Source organism: Trachurus japonicus, chromosome 13 (assembly GCF_045865225.1).
Source record: "Trachurus japonicus isolate A0001 chromosome 13, Traja_1.0".
In the NCBI taxonomy this organism is placed as follows: Eukaryota; Metazoa; Chordata; class Actinopteri; order Carangiformes; family Carangidae; genus Trachurus; species Trachurus japonicus.
This window is the reverse complement of record NC_140919.1, coordinates 20,482,749-20,496,307: the sequence shown is the minus strand read 5'-3', so window position 1 is coordinate 20,496,307 and position 13,559 is coordinate 20,482,749.

Here is a 13,559-nt window from a genome sequence, read left to right as displayed (position 1 = left end):
AAACACTGATCACTGTTCCACAAGCAGGACAGCAGCTATACATGTCTAAAAAGTCCACCAGCACCATCCATGCAGCACTTGAGGACAAGGCCAACAATGTCCGGAGTCTTCGCTATCTCAGGGTGAATCTCTCTGAGCCCAGGTTCCTTATTAACTACCGTAGTGACTATTACCAGATAAATGGACAAGGCTTCCCCCTGAGCCCCGCTGATCCGTCTTTGCCACAGAGAGGAAGATGTATCACACGGGTTCCTCAAGGTGCCTCTTCCTCCATCCAATAAATGTCCTGAAGTCGAGCATTCAGTTAGGCTGTAATCTGCGTTTGCCTTTATTGTGTTAAACCTGTTATGGTGCTGTAGTTTTATTTCACATACAGCGATCATTATAATATAGTAATTGATTGCCGAGGTGTATGACAACCTGTCAGTGTTAGGCCCTCATAAGAAAAGTGATGCTTGGTTAGTGGAATAGATGGACTGTGACCTTATGGTACTATACTGTATATTAATCACCATAAATACTGCATTCATAGTACTTACAGTCAGCACTACGCGACTGTCTGTTACTATAACTTTCAATGACAGCAACATACACACACACAGACAGAGACACTCATGATTCTCTCACAGACTAAGGCTTGGATGGCTCATTGACTTGCCATTAAAAGAAAGAGCCTTCATTAGTTAGGATGTCCCTCCTAAAAGGATCCCAACTGTGCATATTTGTGCGCATGTGTGTGTGTGTGTGTGTATCAGACAGTTGTTGTGCGAAACATATGCATCTAACCATCCAGCCCGTCCCTAGCACAACACGCACCCATGAAGGCCTATTCATTAGCAGGAGGGGTGCTGTTCCCTGGCACTTGGAAACTCAGTGGAGCGTTGGCGGCTGTGGGTTGGATGTAGAAAATAAAAACAGATTGGGAGAGATTCAGATGAACAGGATGGAAGAATGCAAGCGGAACATTAAAGAGCATTCCAGAACAGAGTGTTAGCAAGAGGCAATCATCTCCGGTCAGGGACAAACAGGATCGGAAACGAATTCAGGCAGAAAGCTCAGACATTTTCCAGGCTAGAAGTTTTACAACAGGAAGGACGAATAATGACAGAAATTATGTTCAGTGGCCTGGACATAATATAATGGTAAGTAGTCTTCTATGTCAAGGAGTGATTCTCTCTCACCACTTCCTGCTCTCAGATTTGGAACTGCGGTCATCAATCATCACTTGTATATGCATCGCCTTGTAGTAGTCTGACATATATTTAGATTAGTCGCACCTGCTTTCCATTATAAAAAAAAAAAAACCCCACAAAGCACTACTTGTAAAACAACAACTAATGACAATCCTGTAACCAATGTGCCCATCAACTGATAATTAGACACATTAAAAACATATTTGCAGTAATAACAAGTGTCACATCTTATAAAAACTCTAACAAACTGAGTTGCCATTACGCTGCCTTAGCGTCATATGAGAGAAACTAGAATTACTTACTTATTAAGTTTTTGACTTTCAAATACCTTCCCATCCAAAACTGGAAGGTTTTTAAATAAAACACATTGGACAATTTGTGATTCAAAGAGGCATAAAAGTAGTCTGATGATGAAACTATGTTTATCCACTGTCAGAAAAACACTGAAAATGTCTTTTTTTTTGTAGATGCTTCACAATAAAATCCATTCCCTTTTCACCAGCTAAATGATTTAGCAGCTGCATTGTCATAAGCTGTTCAGAAATTTAACAGTAAACAGTGACACTTTTATCAATTAGATAACATTACATTGGATTATATGCATGCATTATTTCCTGTTAACTGCTCATGCTGTAAATTCAGCTCTGGAATGGCAATTTCTGCCACTAACAACTGCTCCATCTAGAGCGGTAATGGGTGAATATTAATATACTTTGTGGCTGTTGTGGCCACAACAGTGTTAACTTTTTTTGTTATTTTGTTTCAAATAACTCGTGGTTGGTCGATTATGTTTCCAATCTGCAAAAAACAGCCACAAACAGCCAGATCAATTTGTGGGCAGAGCCTTAGTTAACAGCTGCATATTTAAACGGTATAAGAAAAGTCATGCCAGAGGAAAGGGAATAAACAAAGATAAACATGTGAACCACCACTTAGTGTGTAATGATTACCATCACCATCGCTCCCTTAACAGCCCTCATCAAACCGAGCTCAGAATATTTTCAGCGCACCAGAGAGACTGTAGTTCAGATGCCCTGAATCGTGGCCAGTACACCAACACTGAGTGCACTGTGGAAATGGCTGAGGTTACAGCATGAATGGTCCAGTAGAAGCAAGTGCTATCAATGAGGATGGTGATCAGGTTACATTAACTATGACAGATGCATATAGTGATGGTAATGGTGTTATACAGAGACCTGCGCCGTGTTATGCTTCACCTGAGTCGGTGTGCTTTCAGGTTAATGCACTTTTACTTCCACTGATTTGATTGTGCTGACACCATTACACCAACATTCAATTATGATTGGCTGGAGGAAAATACTACAGAGTTCCTCTCGGGTAGCCACCTCAATGCAGAATTAGCACGGTACAGATCACGCCACAAAAAAAAAAAAATTTTATATTTTGACATTCATAGGTTCAGACACTGCTGAGAAACAGCTAGCGTGCTAACTGCAACTCAAAAATACAAATCACAAGACTTCCAGAATAAAATTAGAGCAGAAACAGGATGCAGATAATGGATTGCAATTCTGTGGTCTCTTTTTGTGAGATTGCTCACGCTGACAAGGAAATAGGAATCACTGAAAAAAATCCCAACAAAAGCAAAATTACAATGTGAATTTCCAATTTTTCTGCTGTGGTTTTTGGAAGAAAATAAAATTCCTCCGTCAGTCTCACAAACGACACAGTTTTGAGATTATTAACACAGCAGTTTGCCACTCAGACACTCAGAACATGGAGATAATGAAATGTAAACAGACACTAGTTACACGCTTGTATGTGTGCAAAAAAACACACAAACACAAACAAAAAACACATTAAAAATGCACACCCCCGCCACTTCACACAAAAGCACAGGGGGATAGACTACAACTCGACAAACCTTGGAAGTTTTGAGAAGTGATAATGCCTTGAACAACAAAGTAAAAGACTGGTTCACAAGAGGCAAACACAAGTCCTTGATGTGAAAATGAAATTGTCTCTTTCTCCTTTCACAATCTAACACACACCACCTGCACTGGGCAGTCACCTTTAAACAAACCAGGTGTCCACTGCTGATCCCAAGTGCTAGGTAGAAAACCCCCAGCTGTTTGATCATCACATTGCACACACATGATGCCAACTGCTCAGAGCACGAGTTCTTAGTGTAGAGCCGACTGGTCACATAGATGTTGGTGATTCCCTTTGAGCTTTTACCTCAAATCCACTTTGATAATCAAAAGGGAGATGTGGCTAAAGCAGAAGAGATGGGATAAATAAGGATTAAGCCACCAAAAAAATTGAAAGCGCACGTCAGTATCAGGGAGACCAGCATTACAGCTACAGCATTCTACATTTTAATACTCATCAGATGCATCCTGTCTATCTAATTTAGATCTCGTTGTGGCCTCTGAACTAAGAAGAGAAAAAAAGTGTGTTCATATCCATCAATCGGCCTTGAACAAGTGTACATACAGTTTATTTATTTACTCTATCGTAATGAATAAATAAATACAGTATGTTTGGATCACATAAGTTACAGACATGCATTTATATTTTAATTTCAGTTTGCCTTAAGGTTCCTCTCATCAATATTCCAATGCTGACAAAAGATGACATTACCATGTAATATCAAAGAGTATTTAGTGACAGAAACACAGAGAATATGACTTACAAACCTACTATACACTTGAAGTTGTTGTTAGTGTCTAGCTGTTAAACACAATAGAGCTTTTAGCAGCCCAAGAGCTAGACATTTTTCTTATAAATTGGTGGGAATCAAAATGAAATCTAAAAGAGACTGGAGTATTGAGATGAATTTCAACAGGTGGCAACAAACAGGACTGCATATACTGTAAATGATTTCAGATTTCTTTCCTTCTCATTTGACAGCTAATTTCTCCTCTCTCATTAAGATAAAAGAGATCATTCCTCCAATAATCTAAGAACTAAATATTAAAACTACACTAAAAAAAATACAGACAGAAACAGAGTTTTCTGTGGCATGAACAGTGAGGCTACCTACGATTACAAATTCTCAAGTCAAAAAGTAGTCATTAGTTTTAAGCCATTAGTTAATTTGTCCTCACACGTTAATAAATCCATATTTTTGAGCATTATCAGAATCAGATTGAGATTCAGGAAGACAAGAGACACTGTGTTATATTACAGAGCAATCTGCTGTCATGCTAATTGGCTTATACTGTATTAGGCTACTCACACAAAATGATAAGTCATGTTTAATGTCAACTAATGAGATGCAAATCTTTGACCAACAGAGTATAGAGTGTAACCAATGTGTTTGGTAATTTTTTTTTCCTTGTATATGTTGTTCGTCTATTAAATCATAAAAGGATTGCCGCTAATTATAAGGGGGGAATAGCTTTGAAGGCACGGTTTTGTGGCTATATGATCACAATGAGATGTTTATGATTTGTTGGAATTGCATTGCACACGACACGAGGCGTTTCAGGCACGAGGTATGAGGTATACGAGTAGGAAGTGAGTGTGAAGGCATGGTGCCTGTAAATAAGTAAGCAATAAAACTTACTCATCACATTTCAGGTAACCTTTTGCAATGTGTTTATCATGCATGGTGATGTCACAATGAAGATGAAAAGAAGATTAGGGTTTTGTTTTGGTCAGGAAAGACCGGCTACATATATCAGTTTCTTGGGGTTGTCCTTTGTGCATTCTAAATGATTGCACACTTTGGATTTCCTGCCCAAAACTGTGTAATCCTCCAATAACCAGAGCTGTGTAAACGATGTCTGTCCATGTCCAACCAACATTTGGTTGACTGAGGCTCGACTATGGAGCAGGTGTAATGACTGAGATTACCCAGTGGCTGTTTTTCAATGTTAAAAAATTACCCACCATGCCAGTGATTCATTCAGAAGTCTGTGTTTCCCCATGTAGTGCAATATATCCCCAAGAAATCTGGGCTGAGCCTGTTCAAAGAATAAATGTTCCTTATCGCATGCTGCCATGCATGTCATCCGTCTCATTATCATTTGCATTTTCCATGGACTTGAGTTTGCTCTCACTCCAAATGGGTTTCCGCGCTGAGTAGGTGGATCAGCCTCGTGTGTTTGCTCTTAAAATGCTATCAGGGCCCCATTTAATTATTTCGACTGAAGCCTCCATAATTCTCCACCCAGGAGAGGCTGAGCACAACAAGGAAAACCTGGTGGAATTAAGTGAATAATTTGACATTTTGGAAAATGCCCATGCCTGCCAAGAGTTGGATGTGAATATTGATACCACTCTCATGTTTGGGCATCACCTATGGATAGAGAATCAGGTAGATTACCTTGGGTGATAGAAGGTGGAAACAGTTGCATGTTTTATTGATATCCCTTTTACTCTCGGCAGGAAAGAAAATAAGAACATTTTCTAAAATATGAACCTTTTTGAAGTATTAGCAGGACACAAAAGATATGCTGGTCCTACTTAGGCCTCAATTATACACCATCATGGACACTGGGGACTTGTAGTTGTTTATACGGTTCTAGTCTGATAGAAAAGCTGCATGTACAGTTGTTGCTCTTTTACACACAACAAATATGCGTACATTCTTTGATGACAGAACTTGCATCACACAGACTCTTGAGGTCCCTGGCTTCCTCGCGGATGCTCAAAGTATAAACAGTCGTCTGATGTGATAAAAGGACTGATCCTACCCCATTTGCCTCACTGCAGTTCAAGATACTTGAACTCAGAGAGGTTAGGATTCAGCACCACTCAGGCGGTGTTAACGTCTGCTTGGTGAAATATGGCATGCTGCATAATGGCAGAGATGCTGCATGGCTGTCTGTGCTCTTCTAGGACACACACAGTCTTCAGCGATGCATTAACGCTTATTGATGAGCTTGGAAGAAAGAATGTGTGTGTGTGTGTGTGTGTGTGTGTACGTGTACAGTACATATGAGGACAGTTTGACCTTTGTAATTGTGGTGGGGGATAGATGGATGAGCGGATGAATAATAGATAGAGTGCAAATCGAAGACCAATCCTGCATTGAGAAATGATCCATTCCCCGACTCCTCACAGGTTAATGCAAATGCGCACGTGCACACACACACACACACACACACACACACACACACACACACACACACACACACACACACACACACACACACACACACACACACACACACACACACACACACACACAGGTATGCATGACCATGAACACAGATACACACAAACGAGAACACTCATTTAAGATGACAAGACTGACCTCCTTCCCAATGATGGACTGCATCGATCTATTTCACTGCAATGTTATCTTGCTTCCTTTCTTTGTCTGTCCTCTATGTCCACACTAATTCTCAGTATATCACTGAGTGTCAATCACTTCAATAATTATGTTTGTTTTGTATTATACTGTATAATAATCCCTATGGAGGGAGATGGACTTGCTATGTATGAACCGCTATGTATCACCGTGCATTAAAACAGCTGCACCTCAGTTCACCTCTATGTAATATTCTATCAAGAATTCAAAAGGCAACATTATGCATATCAGCAAGCAAGCAAAGTGCTGTTGGTACCTATACAGTAAAGTTAAGTGCAGGACTGGACTTTTAAGTACAGAAACCATAGTTCGAATTTGTCTCCGGCTATCTATGCTGGAAAAACTTAAAACATGTCTAACGGAGAGAAAAACAATTTATCTGCAACATGCACTCTAAGTGAACCTGTCTCCTTCTCTGAGCTCCTTCCTCAACATTTCCCCTCCGAAAACACCAAGTGGCCAAATGAGACGACCGCGGGGACGAGAGGAGCCAGGAACTGTCACAAAACCTGAGAGTTGCACCAAGGAGCAGCATGATGGTATTTGAATGCACAAGAAGAAAAAAAAAGAAAAAAACGTGACAATAACAATCTTTCTTTCATCTCACATAAAAATTACAATTACGTTGTACCCCAAAATAGATGACATCACATCTCATTGCCTTGGTTACTCAGTCGCCCCGTTTCCATGGCGTCTCAGGGGGAACTGGTTTCAAAAGCAGATTTGACTGGCCGCTGGGGCTGCTTCCCTCTGTGCTGCTAATTAGCAGTTTCATGGCTTCCCTCCGGTCTGAAGTGGAGTTGGTGGGACAACAGGCTTTCATACTGGAACACACACACACACACACACACACACACACACACACACACACACACAAACTATGCCGGTACAATCGTGTCATATTACGTGCGCACCTATCAACTGGACGTGTCACACCCGCGTGCTCTGACGCCTGTGCAGCAGACAACGCCTGACGTGTAATGTAGTTTCCTCATTGACTTATGATACAGACACACCAACCCCCAATTCCAATCCGCCCCCTAAAGACTCAAGCCCTGAACCCTCACTGACTAAAGTGACGTCAGCTCTAAGTGACAGAGTGTGAGAGTCTGTGAGGGTCCAGATGCTGTAAACATGAATGGAACAGCACTTACACACTCTCACGACATGTTACCTTGACAACAACATGTTGTTGACTCCGCCCTTGGACCGATAATTTACCTTACTTTCAACACTCACAAGGTGTGTGAGGGGGACGGACTCAAAACAAAATGTTCCTGGATCAGATCTGATCAAATCATCATCAATAATCACAAACTGCACGTTAATACTGACAGTAAACTGCTTCTTTTTTCCCCTTTCTTTCTTTTTTTTGGTTGTTGCTCCTGTCCATTAACAATAAAGAGACCGGCGGAGCTCTCTCTGTCCACGTGTGTTAATTTACTTTTCTTTTTCTTTTTTTTTTCTTTTTTTACACTCGCGTTCCGACGGCATCCCATGTGTTTGACTTAACAACGCTATGAACTGTGGGTAATTCCCCTACCCAAAGTCAGCATCGGTGCTGACTTACGGTAAGGGGGCAGTAAGGGCTCATTCACTGACTCACTGACTTGATGATCTGACAATGGAACAGCCCTCACACACTCACGGACTTCCCGTGAACGCGCCTCTAAGTCAGTGAGTCCGTGAGGGGTCAGATTGGAATTGGGCCCAACTCCAGCAACGGACGTCAAGTCAACGGATCCCATTCATTGTCTATGTAGAGCAGGAGCTCCGGCCGCGCGGTGCATGATGGACACAGCACGTCGAGTTGACGGCCCCGTCGCCGCATGTGAATTTGCATAAAGTTCGATAGATTGAACTTTATGCAAATGACGTCCGTCCAACGCAATGCGGCCGGCTCAGAAAATTCGTTCAAACTATCAAACTAGGCAGTGTTGATCAAATATGAATCCAGATTCTGTTACTGCACTACACATTTCCCGCCTCAAATGTTGTCAGAAACATACTTTAGTGTGTTGTTTAACTGTAAAATGAGATCGTTTGTGACCCGGCCGCCATGTTGGAAACGGCAGAGCGAAGCTCAAGCTCCGCACCACGTCACACAGAACCGCCCACTCGCCGGTGCGCTCGGCGATTCGTTGCGTCGGGATCCGTCGCCGCCGGAGTTGGTGTGTCTGTACCATTATAATGGCCCCCCGTTCACGCGCACGTTCACGCGCACGTTCACGCGTGATGACTGCTGCACGCCTGTAATCACACTACGCGTAGTGACCATGTGTAACATTCATGCGTTTTTCAGCGAACGCACGCATTAACGCTCGCGTGAAGCTGATTGGACATTTTTGTCAGGCGCTCACGCGTACGCGGAAACGACGTGCGCAAACTGTGTCACGCGTGACAAGAAGCTGTGTTCGTATGAAGCAGATTGTGCACGTCTGTCTTTCACTGTTTGACTAATGTTGTTACGCGTTCACGCGCGTGTGCGGCCGCAGAATCTATTGCTGCGCAGCCGGAAGTTGATCTGCCCGGTGTGCACCACTACGCGTAACGTGACGCGTAGTGTACTTGTTCTGTGTTCTATTTTCATCCAGTAGATGGTGCAATCGATCCAATACGAGATACAGATATATAGGCTGTTGCATGATTTATTTGTTCAATGAAGACAGAGAGAATAATCCGTGTCCCAGCTGGCCACAGCGGCCGGCCGGAGCCACTCTCTCCACACCTTGCGTCTGAGTCGTTGTGGACCGTGGTCCATATGCCATCCCCGGGTGACGCTGCTGCTCCGCCCCGCTGACCAGGCAGCTCACAGCGGCAGTGGCGGCTGCGGCGACGTCGCTCCCCGCTCCGGGACGGAGCGATCCGCTGGAGAAGGAAGCCGCTGCGAGCTGCCTGCTCCGCGGGTCGGATCAGCAGCGTGACCCGGGGAACTCTGGTGCAGGGATGGCATATGGACCACGGAGCTCCGGCCAGGGGGTGGGGGGTGGGGGGGGGGCGGACGCAAGCGGGGGGTGTGGAGAGAGCTGCTCCGGGACCTGGCCGCTGTGGAGCGAAGTTTCCAAATATAATAACAAAACAATAAAAAAGTCAAAGACTTAATTTCCCACGTTATTCTGTTTTTGTTTTAAAACAGAATAACAGAAAAACAACGTTGTTTTTTTGGTTTTGAAACGGAAAAACGAAAGAGTTCGTTTCTTTTACTTTGCTTTTACACATGGCCTGCAGACACAAATGAATACAAACATTTGTAAGTTAACCACGCCCCCCGCACGTAATCAGTTTATTGACAACTGCTGGGAGTCGGAGATGTTGATCATATTTATCCCCAGTTTAATTTATGCTGGAAAAATGTTTTGTTTGGCTACACTGAATATGATAAAAAACTAAATTCTCAGTTTTATATGATTAATTTGTTAATTATTTTATCCAAATTTTATATACATAAGTCTAAATTTTCTGGTAAGAAGCCAAACTTCTTGGAACTGTATGCATATGTTGGTCAATATATCTCCTCCCTCTGTGATTGTGAGAATAAAAAAGCTGTTAAAACGTATGATCTTTGTAAGCTTTACAAAATATTTATTTAAGTTTATGTTTTTTCTGTCTTGCTGTCATTCCCTGGCGTATTTATGATTGTTTGGTTGTGTATTAATGTTGTATACACTTATTTCATCTAACTGTATTCAGTCCTGTGTATACTCTTGTTGTCAATTAAGTTGTTAAAAAAAAAAAAAAAGACAGCTGGAGATGTGCGTTAGGTTTGTGCACCTGAATAGCTGCACAGAGGCTGCAACACACTCCCGGCCGAAGTTTTTTTTTTTTTTTTTTTTTTTACACTTTATTAATAATTATATAGATACTGTAACAAAACTGTCGAGCCATTAGGAAGGTTGAAATTGAAATATCAATGCAGAATCAGTGTCAACCATGGAGCATAAAAAGACATGACATCACTGAGCCTCCTCCTGTCTATAATATAATTATCTCATGGGTCTTTTCCTTTCTCCTTTTCCTTCTCCTTTTTCTCCTCCCTCTGCTTCTTCTTCTTCTTCTTCTTTTCGTCCGGCAGGCAAAGTCTGGCTCACTGCTGCCTCCCCTGGTTGACTAAAATGAAAAGGCCAACTACACTACACGTTAGAGATGCGCGGTTTGCGGACACAACCGCGGAGTCCGCGGATAAACCGCGGGTCGGGCGGGTGACATGACGAAAAAATATCTTTTAATTAGATTCGGGCGGGTGGCGGTTGAACCAATTAGGAAAAATATATACATATTGTTACCCACATACGAAAAACGAGCAGCACTCTTTGAAACAGTCAAATTTTCATCAGGCACTGCAGTAATTGCCCACTGTCTGTGCATGAGAGATGGCAACACCTTATTCATTTTGTGAGGAACGCACTCCTGATCTGAGGGCATTGGCAACAACAGTCAACACTTTCTTCATGGAAATGACAATACAGTGGAAACCGCTTATAGTGATCACGGATATAGTAGCCTAATCAACCGCTTACAGTATATGGATCAAAAGGCTTGGGACGGAATCATTTCTAAACAAATGCTGTTTAAATAATTCGTTATAGTGATCAAGAAATCCGCTAGTGTTCATTTTTTGTCATTTTATGGATGAAAACATGCGCAAAAACAATTCAAAAACTATGTGTAGTCTATTTATTTTATTTTCGGCGGTGTCCCTTTGACGTGCACTGCTGCAGCAGCCTGCACATGTCGCTGCGCTGTGTTGTGCTGTGTGCATCACCTGGCTGGCTGAGCTGTCGGTGCGGCGCAACTCATTATCACTGGCTGTTTGTGTTGTCTGTCATAACATGGATGAATGAAACCTATCCACTTTATATCGACCGCGGACGTCAGGAATAGATTTTCGGCTTTTGGCTCGTTCAGTAGGCCTACATCTCCGCATAGCGCTCTTTTCCCGTCTTGGTAGAGAGAGAGAGAGAGAGAGAGAGAGAGAGAGAGAGGGGGGTGGGGGCGGGGGGGGGGGCACTGCATGACAGCAGCGCGCACTGCATGACAGCAGCGCGCGGAAGAAGTTAAACTCATACGGCCCGTCCCCCCTGGATGACGACTTTTGTGATGCGGTTGCGGATGAAATAATTGCCTATCCGCGCATCTCTACTACACGTTCATGTTACGCGGAGTGGTGCGCACAGTGCAGATCAACTTCCTGCTGCGCAGCAACAACATCTGCGACCGCACGTGTGTGTGAACGCGTAATATAATTTGTCAAACAGTGACTGACAGACGTGCACACGCTGCTTCATACGTACGCAGCTTTTGTCACGCGTGAAATACAACCTGCGCGTAACAACGCACGCACGCGTAACAAAGTAACCATGCGTGCACACACACGTCGCTGCGCGTCTTTCTGGTTGTTTTGACTTTGATTTCACCTCATACACACACACACACACACACACAGAGCAGAAACAAAGCATGCACACAATAACATACACAAATATGTTCTCACATGACGAAACGCATGCTTGTTCAGCGGGACAACCACACGTGACATTCAAGTTCAATTTGAACACAACTGTCTCCTTCTTCCTCTCTGTAGTTTATGGGTGGCAGTTTTTTAGCTGTGTGTCATCACACACACACACCCGAGCTACCCACCCACTCTGCCTTACTCAGAACCTTACTTAGATGCAATCACTGAAACAACAGCAGAAAAAATGGGACGGGAGCCGATTCCCGGTGCAAATGGATGGGATCTGAATGTCACAAAGAAAGAAAAATCAGTGGTTGTACTGTATCTCAGGCTATTTCTCCCCATCATAGCTGTATCCTCCATCTGTCAGTCTTACTACCAACCCTATACAGAAGAATCCCCTGTACTTCATTTTCTATAACTTCCTCTTAACCTTTGTCGTTCCATCCCTCCCATCCTCTCTGCTCCTTTCCTCCTCTTCATGTCCGCCTGAGGGACCCGCATATGGGCGAACAGTATTAACCCTGGAATTTCTATTTCTCATCCCCTCATGCTGCTAGGATCTAAATTAAACACAGCAAGTGTTTCCAGAGACATATTTACAGTACACTGGTGGCAGAGAAGCCTGCCGTGTGTGTAGGCCACATTAATAAGCAATGGGGAAATAACAGTATGGAGCAGCCATGTGTGAATGTTGTACCGAGGCAAAAGCTTATAATCAATACTCACCCTTGATCGGATCACGGGGGGACTGGGAAAGTAATAAATAGCAAGAAAAAAATGTGAAAAAGTACAAACTTCTGTCATGTGTAATTTATTTGGATGGAATAGTTCTCTTCTTTCTTTCTTCTTCTTTTTTTTGGTTACAAGTTAGATGTGAAGATCAATACCACTCTCATGACTGCATGGGAAATACCGAGCCAACACAGCCAGCAGCCTGTTAGCTTAGCCTGGTGCAAAGAGCGGACACAGAGGGGAAAAGCAAGTCTTACTCCGCGGTATCAATTTTCACATCGTAAACTCTGCAAGAAAATACCCCCAGACACATACACATACAGTACATCTTCTACAAATGTACCAGTAACAATACTTTAAATTTGATTAAAACCGGAGTCCACCGTCTGTTAAATGCTCCATTTTTACAGATGGTCCCACCCTGCAAAATATGAGATCATCCTCTGATATCTAATCATTTTGTTAGTATCGATTAGTGTAATTTTGATGCACTGGTGAATCTCATTTCAGAGTGAAATCCTTATCTCCCTCCCCTGGTGCACCTGCTTGCATCAGGGCCCTCCCTTCAAACCAATAAAGATCATTTAAAAATAAACTGCCATCCGCTGCGGGCATTCGTGACGAAACAGATCAATGTCAGGTATGGTGGATTTCAAATTCTGAATCAATACGGGCCCATACATAAGGGCCCAGCGGGTTCAAACACTTGAAACTCTGTATGTGGCTGGTGGTGTGTTGAAGGTCCTCGCCTTTGTGTTTTCCAGACAGAGTTGGAAAAGGAGGAGGGGTGGGGGGGGCTAATAAGGTGAGAGAGAAGGTGGTGTACAGTAAGAGTTGGAATTTAAAAAGTAGTTGCAAATGGGAAAGAGAGCAGGGGGCGGGAGAGAGGGGA